Here is a 14,692-nt window from a genome sequence, read left to right as displayed (position 1 = left end):
CTTCTCCCCGATGTGGAAGAAAGAGGGTGGGGGGAGATAATAACGCTTGTTTGTGGGAAAGAGGTTTGGTAAAGGGACGTGAGGGCTCTGAAGAGAATTACAGTGCAGCCACCACGGCTATTATCTTAATCAGGCACCATTTCAACACCTCTGCCTTCAAGTCAAGCAGCCCTACAACAGGATTTATTTTCCAATAAGCGAAATCCCCGCCCGCCGACTCGGAGTCGCTGGGCTGCGAGCAGGGTGGGAAACAGCAGCCGGAGGAGAGGCTATTTTGGGTGTGGGAACGCGGAGGGAGGAGGGGCGGCGCCGCGGGGCCGGGCGCGGGCGCGGGGAAAGCCTCCAGCTCGGGCTGCCACGGCAACCGCGTCCAGGCAACGCGCCCGGAAGCCGCTCGGGCGGCGCGCGGCGGCTCGCGCCCCCCGGGAGCCGCGAACCCGGCCGGGCCGCGCGCCGGGCCAGGCGGCAGGCGCGCGCTGATTGGACGGCGCTCCCCGCGGCGCGGGCCCGCAGCCGGGCGCCCCGCACAGCCCGCGCCAGCGGCCGCCGCACCCAGCCGCGCCGGCGAGGACATGGGCAGCCGCGGCGCGCCCGCCCCCCGCGCCGGTGAGTGCGGCGTCCCGGATCCCCGCCCCGGCCTCCTCCCGTCCCCCGTGGCGGGAGCGCCCGGGGCCAGCCGGTGACCTTGGGACGGCCCCCGGGGTGAGGTGGGCCAGGCTTAGGGGAGAGAGAGCTGAGTGTGGCCCATGTGACTTGCTGCCCGCGAGAGGGTTAACTGCATGCTGACGCGAAGGGATGAAGTTGGGCATCGAGCACGACTGGCATTGCATTTTTGCGGGGGCCGGGGGAGGTTGCATGCTGGCACACCAGCAGAAGCCCCGAGGGACTGTTTGGGGGAGCTGGGGTGGAGCACACATTGCCAGGGGGCAGTGTTCCCAGTCAGCTGTCCCGCTACTCAGAGCTGAGTGACCTTCGGTGGATTCATCTCTCTGCCCCCTCCCCACCCTTCTCTCATCTTTAAAAGGAGGGGCTCGGGTTCTTTGCAGTTCCGGGGTGCTGCCATGGTACTGTGAGCTGAGAAGGGTCCCCCAAGTACTGCAGGTGCCGGACATACAAGCCTTAGCCACGTTAGTTCTACCAGGAGTTTCCATTAATTTGCTCTCAAAGTGGTAAGATATGTTATCGTTTTATGAAAGATTGTGGAGAGAAAGCAGTGGCTTGATTAGAGAGTGGCTTCTCGTGATGCCCAGGTAGCCTCTTGGGTGCTCTAAAGTCGTGAAGAAAATCAGGGTTAAAGCTCCTAGGTTCTTGTTTCCTGTAGTTAATGTGATAGGAAAGTTTGTATTTGAACAGGTAGAATCAAAACCCAATAGTGGCAGGCAGCAGCAAATTAAGTGAGTCATTTCTTCAGTATGCACGAGGTTGTGTGTGTGCGCGCGCGTGCTTGTGTGGCTGCGCTCACGCCCTCATCTTAAAGTCTGTGTGTCCGTGTCAGAAATTATTTCATAGGAGTAAGCAGAAATAATGCTCGAATGATTTGAATCCACAAAAGTGCAGCTCTCTGAGAAGCAGGGGTGAACGTTTGCTGCGTGTTCTTTAACTGAGTTGGGTCTGTGACGGTAACTAAGCGTTTACTGAGAAACCTCCCTAGCATTTGCCCACTGGGGTATGTGGGGGGTGGGTGGGTAGTAGTGCTTCTGAGACTCAGTCAGTTTTATCACCTCTTCTGTCCTTGACGTTGGCTGGGGCCCGTTTCTATATTCTCAGTTCATGAATTTCTCTTTTCCTGGGAGAGGGAAGGGAGGCAATGCTCTGTCCGGCTTTCTGCTCCAAAGCAAACCTTGATACTCCTTCCATTGTGATTTCATCTGTATAAAAATGTGGTTTGGGAAGACACATTTTTCAATGTTAATGAATAAGCTTCTGCAAACTTGTTTACCCGAAGGTTTAATAATCTTAAATGGTTTACATATTAGAAATCTGATAACATTCAGATACCAAATCATTACTGCCCAAGAATACCGCCACTAAGCCCTAGGAATCCTTTAATGAATCACACCTCATTACCCTTGGATCCCTTAGTAACAAACTATTCAGCCTCCTGTCCTGTAGGCTGCTTGCCTGTGTGCCTCCAGCCTGCCTTTCAGTCTCTTGTTTTTGTACCTCCTGCAGCCACATGCCTTTGTGGTCATTTTGCTGCAGCTGAGTCCATCTCCTGTCCCTTCCCTAGCTCCAGAGGCTGTGAACAAGTTCCCTCAGAACATCCCTCTCTCATCTCACTGGTGCAGGGATTGGGTTTTCTCTCGCTTCCCAGTGCCGCCTCCAAACCATTAACCCATCCCTAACAGTCTTCTCTACAGTTCTTGCCATCTGCTTGTGCTCCAAACCCTCCTTCTTCTTGTCTGAGTCAGTGCTTGCCCAACCTAGTGGCTCTTCAGAATCACCTGGAGCACTTTGAAAAACATGGTGCTTCAGACTCTCCCAAACATACCGCATTAGAATCATCAAGGTTGCTGCTGCTGCTGCTGCTAAGTCGCTTCAGTCGTGTCCGACTCTGTGCGACCCCATAGACGGCAGCCCACCAGGCTCCGCCGTCCCTGGGATTCTCCAGGCAAGAACACTGGAGTGGGGTGCCATTTCCTTCTCCAATGCATGCAAGTGAAAAGTGAAAGGGAAGTTGCTCAGTCGTGTCTGACTCCTAGCGACCCCATGGACTGCAGCCCACCAGGCTCCTCTGTCCATGGGATTTTCCAGGCAAGAGTAACATTTTAATTTTAAAAACAAACCTTAAAAGAAGGAAGAGGAGGGGGAGGAGAGATGGGAAGGGGAAAAGAAAGCTCCCCAGGTGATTCTGATATACACCTGAGTTTGGGAATTAACTACAAATTGGTGCTTGCCAAGGGCACTTGCCATCTGCCTCTGTGGGAACTGAAACCAGTGCTCCTGCAACTGTGTGACCTTCGACATGTCCTAAAGGGAGCTGGTGGGAGTCGGGGTTGGGGAACAGGAATGAGGCAGTCTGTGCTTTGGGAAAACTGGCAGAACAGGTCTTCAGATAGTTATTTTCAGGAACTGATTTTATGAACCCAATCCTTGCATCTCCTCATATCTAGAAAAGCACTTAATCCCTTCATGGTGACATCAGTTCCTTGTGACTAGCAGAAAACCTTTGCAAAGATAAGTTCTTGTTTGTGTGAACTCCTCCTTTTCCAAAAAGTGAACTGATGTGCCAGTTGCTCATCGGGTCCAACTCTTTGTGAGCCCATGGACTGTAGCCTGCAAAGCTCCTCTGTTCATGGGATTCTTCAAGCAAGAATACTGGAGTGGGTTGCCATTTCCTTCTCCAAGTGATCTTCCCAACCTAGGGATTGAACCCGGGTCTTCCCGCATTGCAGGCAGATGCTTTACCTTCTGAACAGCCAGGGATGCTTCACCAAAGTCACATATATTGACCTTCTCCCACTACCTCTTTGGAATAGTTTCTCAAAGCTATCTGAGGTGCTGCCCTCCTGGCTGCAGTCCTCTTTCTGTGCCAAATAAAACTTAACTCGAAACTCTCACATTGTACATTTTTTCTAAGTCAACAGAATCATTTCATTTGATGCTACAAAAAAAATTAACAAACAAACATGATTAACTAACTTGGTTCTCTTTTCTACCTTGTCTCTTGCCGGTGATTTTGGTGTTTATGTTGAGGTTCTATTAATTTACTGAGTTCTTGAAGGTCATTCCTATCAACTCCTGTGGCCTTAGTTTCCACATCAATGCCTCACTTCTTCGACTTGTGTAGTCATGGGAATTTTTTCCACCTTCAAGATCTGGAACTTGGATGTCAGTTTTCTTGGCTGATTTTTCCCACCTACTACACCAGACTAACCATCACTGAGGACTCTGGTCCCTTAGTCACTTGGTGTTCCAATCCTTTTATGGCTCTCTATTTGGAGGATATACTATCCAGCCATTTTGGTTTTGTCTGGAATCCCAAATCCTTTGTCTTAACATGTTGGGCTTCTCATATTCCAGTCGTCAGTCCAAAATCACCCTCAACATCTGCTTTTTCTTCTCCCAGTCTGCCATGTTATCTGCCAAGTTATCACAAAGACCTTTGTACTGGTTCCACTGCAGATTTATGCTAGCTCTAATTTCACTAGGTCTTACTTTTCTGTTAAAAAAGAAATCCATCTTTTATGAAATCCAAGCTGCATTTCTTTAGAGGTGATGCCAAACTTTTCCATTCCTTAAACATCCAGTCAGTTTCCTTCCTTTTTTTTTTTTTATTGATGAGATTAAGGATGTTTACATTGGAGCTAACTGCCCTCTGCTTTAATGTAAGTTTCCACTGTACCCTCTTCACTACCCCAAGCATTCTTTTTTTTAATATATATATATTAGTTATTTATTTGGCTGCATCAGGTCTTAGTGAAGCATGCGGGATCTTTTAATTGAGGCATGTGGGATTTAGTTCCCTGAGCTGAGCCCCCTGCACTGGGAGCTTGAAGTCTAAGCCGCTGGACCACCGGGGAAGTCCTTAAACATTCTTTCTTAATTCTTCTTTGACCTTCTTTATTTTCTTCATCCGAGGAAGAAAATGTCTGTCAGTCCCTTACCCAAGATTAACTTGAGCACTCTGCATGCTGTATCCTGTGGACTTTGCCTGTTTCTTCTGCCTCTTTTGGGAACTTGCTCCATTTGTTATTCCCTTTCTCTAATTTCTTTGGTCCCTCCTTAGTCCCAGCCTTCGAGCTCCGCTTTTAGCCAGATTTTGCTCAGCTCCCCCAGATGCCTTCAGACTTCCATTTCCAGCCATGCCTTCTGAATTTCATTCAGAATTTTTAAAAAAGAATTTCATTTATTTATTTTTAGCTGTGCTGGTTCTTCGTCGCTGCATTATCTTTTCCCAGGTTGCAGAGATCGAGGGCTACTCTCTAGCTGCGGTGCATGGGCTTCTCATTGTGGTGGCTTCTCTTGATGCGGAGCAACAGGCTGTAGGGCGTGTGGACTTCAGTAGTTGTGGCTCTCAGGCTCTAGAGCACGGGCTCAGGAGTTGTGGTGCGCAGTCTTAATTGCCCGCGGCATGTGGAATCTTCCCAGCTCAGGGATCGAACCCGTGTCTCCTGCACTGGCAGGTGGATTCTTTACCACTGAGCTGCCAGGGAAGCCCCATTCAGAATATAACACCCAGAAACCCAGCTATTTTGTCTCGAAAGAGCTCTTCCTCCTAGCTTTCTTAATCTTTTTTCCCTTTTTAACTTTTTATTTTGAAATAATTCAGATTTACAGAAAAGTTGCAAGAATGATTTAAATAATTCCTGTATACTTTTCATCCAAATTCTATAAATATAACTGTTTACCACACTTGCTTTTTCTTTCTCACACATTCACTCTCTCTCTACACACACACACGCACACATCATGCACAGACTCGCACATATATATTTGTCATTTTTCCTGAAACTTCAGAGTAAGTTATAGACATGATGCCCCTTTACCTCCCTCTCCAATATGTCAGTGTATAGTTCCTTAAAAGAGAGACATTTTCTGATATAACAAGCAGCAGAATCAGTACATTAACATTGATTCTATTGGTACTATTATCTATTCTGTAGACCTTATTCAGGTGTCACCAAAAGTCCTAGTAACATGTTTTAGAGCAAAAGAAGGGGAAAAATCTTTAAAACAAAACAAAACAAAACACAAAAGCCTCCTACTTGTCCAGGATCCATTCCAGACCTTGTGCTTTTCTAGTTGCCTTGTTCACTGCCTTTATTCTGGAAAGTTCCTCAGTCACTCTCTTGTCTTGCGTGATCTCGGCACTTAGGAAGGGCGAGGCTGGTGGTTTTGTAGAATATCCTTTAACTTGGGTTTGGAGTTCTCTTGGGGTAGATCCAGGTTATCCATCATCAGGGAAGCCTCCTAAAGGGAGATCCCATCTCCCTCTTGGTGCACTGACATGATTTCCATGCTGTTTTACGCTCTCTGTGACCTGCTTTTGCTCTCTTGGGTTATTCTGACTTTTCTACTCTTCACACCCCTACATCCAGCCGGTTGCTGAGTGTTGCAGTGCTCCCTGCACCATCTCCCTTAGGGTGTCCCGCCCTTTCCATTCCTCCTTTCTGTCCTGTTGTGGAGTCAAGACCTCTGTATGTGGTCCTGGTGACTGTTGATCGTGGCTTACCATCAGGAGCCCCTGTACATGGCAGTTTTCACCAGTCTGTACGTCCTCTGCTCTGTCCTCCCTCCACCTTTTCTCAACCTGTCCAGCCTTTATTTGACCCACCCCTTTGAATATCCCACTCACGTGCCTGATTCTTAAATGCGTTTCTGGCTGGCCCAGTTCAAACCCATCCAGCCTCTTGCCTGGAGGCAGCCCCACCCCTCAGCTAGTGAGAGCCTCTTCACTCCTGCACGGTGGCTTGTCTGTTCTAGTTCCCTGTTGAAGCGAAGCTCTTGAGTGCGGGGGCTGTGTCTTATTCAGCACTGCAGAGGCTCAATGAGTATTTGTTGACTGGACTAACTGACTTGATTAAAATCATTAAGCAAAGGCGCAGGCTGACCTTAGAGTTATCTGCCATGTGGTACATGGTGGTGGGTGTGAAACCTGTGCTTTACTCCAGGAGTCAGGTGGGTGTGGGCTCAAAATAAGGCCTCTTAGCAAAATGATACGTAATTCAGAAAGGTATTTCCATGTTGTAAGTGGAGTAAATGATTCTCTCCCGATGACATCTTAACTTTGCATCTACGTGTCAAGACAAAGAGAGGGCAGATTGGCTTGAAAAAGAGTAGAGAAACCTAGTAGCATATTAAAAATGGCCCATTGATTTCTTCACACCCCAAGTGAGCAGCTGAATGTGTGAGGAGCAGTTTCTCAGGCTCACATCCTCCCTCGAGCCCTGGAACCACCTGTTCTCTCCTCCCCATTGTATGGCCTTCTCCCCTGCTCCCGTCAGCACTGCCTTTCTCCCTCCACACTCCCTTCACTGTCTCCTCTTCCTTATTTCACTCTTTCTGCCTATTCCTATCTCTTAATAAATCCGTGTTCTTCCCTCTTTCTAGTTTGATGATTTTATTTTTTGACTTCTTGGATGCCGTTTGACATTCTGTGGGTTTTTAACATAAAAACAGGTGAAAAAGGATAAAACACTTTGGCTTTGTATTTCGGTGGGTTTTTTTTTTTTTTTTTTTTTGATCCCCTCCCCTCCAAGGGCCAGGCTTCCCAGGTGGCACAGTGGTAAAGAATCCACCTGCCAATGTAGGAGAGCCGGGTTCTTCCCCTGGGTAAGGGAGATACTGTGGAGCAGGAAATGGCCACTCAGTCCAGTATTCTTGCCTGGGAAATCCCATGGACAGAGAAGCCTGGCAGGCTACAGTCTATGGGGTCACAAAGAGTCGGACATGATTGAGCACACACATACCCCCAAGCATCAGTAGTTCTTGGTATTTAAAAATGTAGTTATCAGTGATAATGAAATTTTGTTTTTTCTTTGCCACACAGTATGTGAGATCTTAGTTCTCCCAACAGGAATCAAACCTGTGCCCTTGAAGTGGAGGCATGGAGTCTTAACCACTGGACTGCCAGCAAAGTTCTGAAATTGGTTTATTTGATTATCTTTCTGCTACAGCAAGAAAATTACCAGGAACATACTGGTTGATAAACATGGAAAGACCTGAAGTTTTCAGTCTCTGTTAAGGCAAAATTGGTATTTGTGGATCTGATTGCAGGATGGTGAGTTGTCGAGGTTACTGGAACCACAGTATTCCTCCTCGTGATGTACCTCATTGCCTGGCTGTGGTCAGCCTTTTTTCTGTCCTAAGAATGCTTTTGTGTGGATGACGTCTTTGGACAGAGTAGCTACAGAAGTGAAGGCAAGAGATTCTGCTGCTTAACTGAGTGGGGCTGGGAATAACAGGCGTGTTTATGTGGGAGAGAATGAGTAGGGTTGCTTTTGCACTATGAAATTCTTAAAATTGTTTTACCAGGAAGATGTTATTCAGAAACCTCTGGTGCCTTCAGCTCGTTTTTTGTTTATTTCAGATTTCTTTTTTTCCCCCTGGTTTTAATTATCTCTAGAAGAGCTCAGGAGGCCTCCCATGCTCTCTCTAAAATAGTTATAATATTAATGTGCTGAACTCAAGTCATTCCTCCAAATAAAAGAGTCTCTCACAGACCCCGGTGTTCAGCAGAGAAGTCCAACCCCTCTCCGCTGTGTGTGAGGAAAAGGGCAGAGACCAGAGGCTGGATCTTTCTTCCCATCCCCAATCCTTAGGTTTTCAGCCAGAGATTCGTGTCGGGTAGAACCCCAGAGTCACGACTAGCATTGTGTCTGTGTGAGTATAAAGTATAGATTCATGATGCCTTCCCTTCTTCTGTTCGATCCTGGATGCATCGGAGGTGGAGGTGGTTTAGGAGGGAGAGAGTTTACGATGGTTTTTAACAATACTTTTTCTGTTCTAGCTGGTGCCTTTGGCAGATTCCCTTTTTAACACCCGGTAATGTGTCTTCTCTAATGCCTTCTTTAATGCTAGAAAGAAAAGTTGCCAAATATAGCTGTTGATCATACTAAAACACCCGAAAGGTAATACGAACACACTTGTGTGGGCGTGGGCACGGGTGAGAGCCCGTCCTCAGTGCAGGGGACGCTGAAGCAGCCTGCCGAGCTCACAGCTGGAAGGGACCTCGAGTCAGCAATCGATGTGTCACTTGGTCAGGGCCACCAGCTAATTAGAACCATAGGCCTTACCAAGAAAGAACGAGCAAGTGAAGAAATGTTTATCAGCGTCTGTGTCGGGACACTGTACTGGGCTTCTGGGGGTTACAGACTCACGGGGTATGTAGTCTTTGCTGTCCCCCAGCAGCTCAGCTGGGGAGACAGAATCCAGGAGAAGTTCAAATAACAATAGAAGATTTAAATAGCATTTCAAAATAGCTGTTATTAATAGATGGGAACAGAAACCAATCTGTTTTTGCAGGGGTTCTCCTAAAATTGTTAGCATCATTTTAAGCTGTGCAGAGTGGATTAGAGCAGCATTGTGGCCATTCCTTGGGTTCCAGGGATCCTGGTGATTTCAGTTTCCACTCATGAATCCCTCTGGGCCTGCCAGAGTCACATGTGTGCTGCATATTTACGGGATCCCACCAGTTATGCAGTGGTCCCTGCCTTGACCAGAAGGCCACTGTAAATACTTTGAACATTTTGAAGTTCGTTTTTGCAGGGATCAGAAATACAGCCACGCTTCACCTTTCCAGTCTCAACAGAATTCTGGTGAATGCACTAGCGTGGAGGGGAAAGGAAAGAATTCTTGCAAAGTGGAATCAAGGCCATTTGCACAAAAGCAATTGGAAATATCTGTCTTGGGACCCTGTGGCAAAGTTGGGTGGGAGGGAAATCTCACACTCTCCCTGGAGCCTAATGCATTTGGAATGCTGTGCTGGTGTCTCTCACTGGGCAGCCCAGAGCCTGAAATAAGGGTGATCAGGGGCTCCATGAGGGCTTTAATGAGGGTTCTGGGCGCAAGTCTCATTTGGTGCCCACAGGTGTGTGCTAAGTCACTTCAGTTGTGTCCAACTCTTGGCGATCCCATGGACTGTAGCCTGCCAGGCTCCTCTCCTGGGATTCTCCAGGCAAGAATACTGGAGTGGATTGCCATTTCCTTCTCCAGGGAATCTTCCCACCCCAGGAATTGAGCCACGTCTCTTAAGTCTCCTGCATTGGCCCACAGGGAACAGGTGTAAATTAGCAAACTGGGAGTTGTTCAGCTGATACAGAATTTCAGTTTTAGAAGATGAAAAAGTTCTAGGGATCTGTTGCACTGTGTGAATAGTTAACACTGTGTTGTAAACTTACAAATGTTTAAGGTAAATTTTTTTGCCTGTTTTTAACCACAGTAAAAATTGAACAGTAAACTTACTTTAACTGAACCATTTTGTCTTTTAAATCCAGGATCATGTGTGTTTCCTTGGTTTTGATAGCTAGAAATCGGCAATTTCTGCAGTTTTTGTTTGTGTGTCTTCTCATTGGTTCATTCTTTTATGTAATAAATTTTTACTTAAAGTTTTGTCTTGAAAATAGCATACTCATTGAAGTATTTTGAAAAGAAGGAAAAGTAGAATAGAAATGTATCCAGTGCCATTGTTTATATATTGATTTATTTCTTTCCACTATTAAAAAAAAAACAAAACATTATTGTAATAGTACTTCTAACCTGAACCCCTGCCACAGTCTCCAGAATGGCTGAGGGATTTCTGGGTTGCTGGGGTAATGTGCTGTTGAGAAAAATGTTAGGCTGTGCCAGGTAAGCTTCATTTGCCATTGACCTAATGTGTCCAAAGAGGGACGTTTTGGTATGAGAATGCCCAGCATCCTAGAGGGAGAAGGCAATGGCACCCTACTCCAGTACTCTTGCCAGGAAAATCCCATGGATGGAGGAGCCTGGTAGGCTGCAGTCCATGGCATCGCTAGGAGTCGGACACGACTGAAGTGACTTAGCAGCAGCATCCTAGAGGCTGTGTAAGGCTTTATGATGGGCTTCCCAGGTGGCACTAGTGGTAAAGAACCCACCAGCCAATGCAGGAGGTGTTGGAAACACATGTTCAATCCCTGGTTGGGAAGATCCCCTGGAGGAGGGTATGGCAACCCACTCCAGTATTCTTGCCTGGAGAATCCTTGGACAGAGGAGCCTGGTGAGCTATATTCCATAGGGTTGCAAAGAGTCAGACACTATTGAAGTGACTTAGCATTCACACATGCAAGGCCTTATAACATTCCATCCTTTGTGACTTACCCAGATTTCCCCCAGATCCACCTCATAACCATAATGCATCTACCTCCCAAAGTATGCCAACCCAGTATATTTTAGTAAAGATGCTCATTTCTTCTCCAAAATTCTGACCAGGTGTTGGGAGAGGGAAACTGCCTGTCTTTAAGTAGGAGACAAGGGGTGCTTATTTGTGCACATAATTCAGAGACATTCCCCCAGTCTGCACCGTGTCTTAATTTATGGAAAGCTCTTTGACTTTCTTATCAATCTGGATACTTTGGCTTTGAAAGTCATCATCTGTGGCCTCAGTTGCACAGCCCTCTTCCTCTTCCTTTTACTGAAAACACATCATTTGCTCAGATACGGGCTCTTCACACCACAGAACAATATTAGTGATTTGGCACAGAGTGGGGTGGGTTGGGAAAACAGCCCCAAGTCACAGGAGCAGGCAAGCATGCAGAGAGGGGCCCAGGGGTGTCCGATGGGAGAGGGATGGAGGCAGGTGAGGGTGGCCTGTGCACCCGGAGGGGCAGTAGGTGTCTTGTCCTTGATGACTCATCCATCTCTGCTGGCCCCAGGTTGGGCGAGTGCCCCACCTTGGAGAGGTAGAGGAGAGGGAGGTGGCAGAGGTAGAACTTAAAAATTTATGGGGTCACCTAAATTGTGGTGCCATGGAGTAAAGCTCTGTTTCCAGGCCCTGGTTATGGTTTTATATAGTATTGAAAATCCATTTTCAAATCTTGTTCTTTAAAAAAAAAAACCCTAACATGATAGATAGTAAATCTTTTCCATGTTACTTCATACTCTTTGTAACCATTATTTTAAATAGCTATAGATATCCTTTTGAGTGGATGTGCCATGTTTTAATTTTCATTTCAGTTCAGTTGCTCAGTGGTGTCTGACTCTTTGCAACCCCATGGACTGCAGCATGCCAGGCTTCCCTGTCCATCACCAACTCCCAGAGCTTGCTCAAACTCATGTCCATCGAGTCAGTGATGCCATCCAACCATCTTATCCTCTGTCATCCCCTTCTCCTCCTGCCTTCAATCTTTTCCAGTGAGTTAGTCCTTCACATCAGGTGACCAAAGTATTGGAGCTTAAGCTTCAGCATCAGTCCTTCCAATGAATATTCAGGACTGAGTTCCTTTAGGATTGACTGGTTGGATCTCCTTACAGTTCAAGGGACTCTCAAGAGTCTTCTCCAACACCACAGTTCATTTTAATTTACTACTCTTTTATTGGTGGACATTTAACCAATAGGTGTTTATAAGAGATGTTAACGTCTAGATGAGATCACATATTAAGCATGGAAAAAGGCATGAAGGGTAGAGATTTGATGGAGATTAGTTACTATTGCCTTGTAATTCTAATCTGGTGCTCCCCAGAATGGACAGGGCAAGTTTGAGTCCTGTGCATGTCCTTGAAGGACTAACAGTTTGACTCCCTTCAAGCTCATGATCTTTACAGATTTGTGTTTTTTTTTTTAAGGTGGGGACAGGAGGAACTACTTTCTTTTTCAGTGATATAATGACAAATAAATTGAAAAAGTAAAGTGTTATACATTGAGTTGAAGCCTCCTGTAGTCCTCTGTCTCCCACTGAGAGATGAATATGACCCTGATTTGGTGTTGGTCATTTCCTTGTTCATCTTTAGATATTATAGATTTGGCAGGTTAATAAGCACATTTTAAACCTTTATGATGTCATAAATGTCAACCTTTAAAATGTTATCATCGTGTCCATATCCTTCTTCAGCTTGCTTTTTTACTTAGTATGTTTGTGAGATTCATTCATTTTGAACTTGACATTTTGATCCAATTTTTCCACAGCTACTAGTTCTTTCATTTCATAACTGTCACAGTTTATCCATTCATTTGCCTAATGATGGGTGTTCAGTTCCCCTCTCTGCCCACTTTTTTGCTCTTAGAAGACAGTGCTGCCTTAAGTATTCTTCTAAAGGTCTCCTGTGGACGTGTGTGAGAAGCTTGTGGGGCAGTTCTTGGCAGTGAAATTGTTGGGCCATGAGGCTTGTGTATCTTCAGCTTTCCTAGATCTTGAAGGTTACTTTCCAAAGTCATGGTACTGACTCTCATTCCCAGCTGGTGTTCCCATTGTCCCTAGTGTCCCATGTGTTCCTGTTCACACGTCACCTGCCAATCTGATGGGATAAATTGGTATTTCTTGTGTTTTTATCTTTTGCAGCAAGCTAGATTTATTTCATAATTTGCTTTTACTGGCCACAGCAGAGCCAATGTTAGAAAAAAAAAACCTGTTAAAATTCTTATTCTTTCTACAGTATCCTTTTGAGATTTTTCTAAGCAAGGAAACCATTTAGAAATCTATAAACAGACTTAAATGTTAGATTATGACATAGTTATTCTCTTCCCAGTAAGCAGAACCACACCCTATATAATTTGGTGTCATAATCCCAGGTGACTACACCTGTTGGCGGAGACCAGGTAATTGCCACTCAGCTGGTCTCTGCTGTAGTCTGTTGGTTAAGAGCAAGTCCCAGGTTCCTCCACACTCAGGGAAGGGTTTACACTGGTATGAATTCCTGAGAGTGAGGAGCGTGGGGGCCACCTACATAGAAGCCTGGCTTTCACAATAGGTAGTACGTTGTGATCACCATGTTTCAGCATCGTGGTTTAAATATTCATCCCTGTTAGGACAGTCAGAGACGTTCAGATTTCAGAAGACTGACTTACCCAAGTCCAAGTCTTATCAGGGGTGTCATTTCAGAGTAGTAATTCATAAGAGTAGCTGGCTGTTAGCCTGGGCCTCGAGTTTGCTGATTCCTGTGTCTTCTCCTTTTATGCACATCCACACTGGAAATTAGATGATGTGCTTGAGGAGTGTGGGCTCAGGGCAGGAGGAGTGAGCAGGATCTTCTTAGTGGTCCGTGTCACTGAGCCCTGAGAGCTTAATGCATCCCTCTCCATAATAGGGTTCTTCCTGCTGCCCCAGGTTCTTGGAAACACTGATCAGTTTTGCCTCTCTGCACTCTGCTTTTCCTAGACACGCTGTGTGTCCCATGGCCCTTTCTCGTTGCACATTCCTTCTTTTGTCAGAATATAATTCAATTGATTAAATTTGGCATTTTGAAATGACTTCATTTTAGTCCTCTATCCTTGAGATTGATTCATCCAGCAAACACTTATTGATCAGCTACACGCCAGGTGCTGGGAATTGAGCTGTGGACAGTACAGCTTCCCATGGAGCTCACAGCATAGAGCCAAAGACTGACAGTGAGCCAGTGATCACAGGTGTGGTGACTGTTTGCCATGTTTCACTTGTAAGCATTGGCAGGATCTTGGGTTGTTCTGACAGATCTGCTGACTTCATCCCTTCTTGATTCTTTAGGTTTCATGGTCAGAGTCTCATCTAAACTTCAGTTTTGGAAGTAGCTTGCAATTTGCCCCACTGACTCTTTAATACTACCTGTGTTATTTCATAGAACAAAGGGAAAATAAGAGACCAAAAAGTTGAACCAAACCCTAATTATAAATAGTATTTCAGTGTAAATATCCATCAGCCAGGAGCTGCCTAACAATGACAGTATGTCCATTTAATGGAATATTATACAAGCATTAGAAATTGTGATATGTATCTTCATATATTGATAGAAAAATGTTCAGGATATAATCATTTAGGAAATGCAGGGTACTTATAGTAAGTATAGAGTAGGATGTTGTTTTTTTCAAAAAGGAAAAATTATATATATCCTGAAAAGAGATCTCAAAAAAAGGTAAACTGATAACTCAGCACTTACTGAGTGGTGATTTTCAATTTGTCCTTCATGCATTTATGTAGAGCCTAAATTTAAAAATTATTTTATTAACCATGAAAAGCATTTTTTCACTTTAAGAAAAGGTGTTCTTTAAAATGTTCCAAATTTCTTCATATTTGTATGGGTTAGGGTCATACAGTTACTGGGG

The 14,692-nt window shown here is 45.5% G+C and overlaps 1 protein-coding gene and 1 long non-coding RNA gene across 7 annotated transcripts in view; one reads left to right on the top strand and one right to left on the bottom strand.

The window, feature by feature from the left end:
• The first annotated feature begins 513 nt into the window (after positions 1-513).
• FAM81A (family with sequence similarity 81 member A) overlaps positions 514-14,692 on the top strand; it is an 82,751-nt gene continuing 68,572 nt past the window's right edge. The window contains exon 1 of one of the 6 annotated variants that reach the window (XM_055537790.1): positions 514-606. The gene's annotated coding sequence lies outside the window, so the exon portion shown is untranslated. The other 5 variants (XM_055537793.1, XM_055537791.1, XM_055537795.1 and 2 more) reach the window with 5 other exon arrangements.
• On the bottom strand, positions 1,606-2,376 carry LOC129621390 (uncharacterized). Its single transcript, XR_008699321.1, has 2 exons — positions 2,060-2,376; positions 1,606-1,868 (listed from the first exon to the last, which is right to left on the bottom strand). It is a non-coding gene; the product is annotated as an uncharacterized LOC129621390 (long non-coding RNA).

This window comes from Bubalus kerabau, chromosome 10 (assembly GCF_029407905.1).
Source record: "Bubalus kerabau isolate K-KA32 ecotype Philippines breed swamp buffalo chromosome 10, PCC_UOA_SB_1v2, whole genome shotgun sequence".
Lineage (NCBI taxonomy): Eukaryota > Metazoa > Chordata > Mammalia > Artiodactyla > Bovidae > Bubalus > Bubalus kerabau.
The sequence above is the reverse complement of the archived record's forward strand: the minus strand, read 5'-3'. Positions and strand labels throughout refer to the sequence as shown.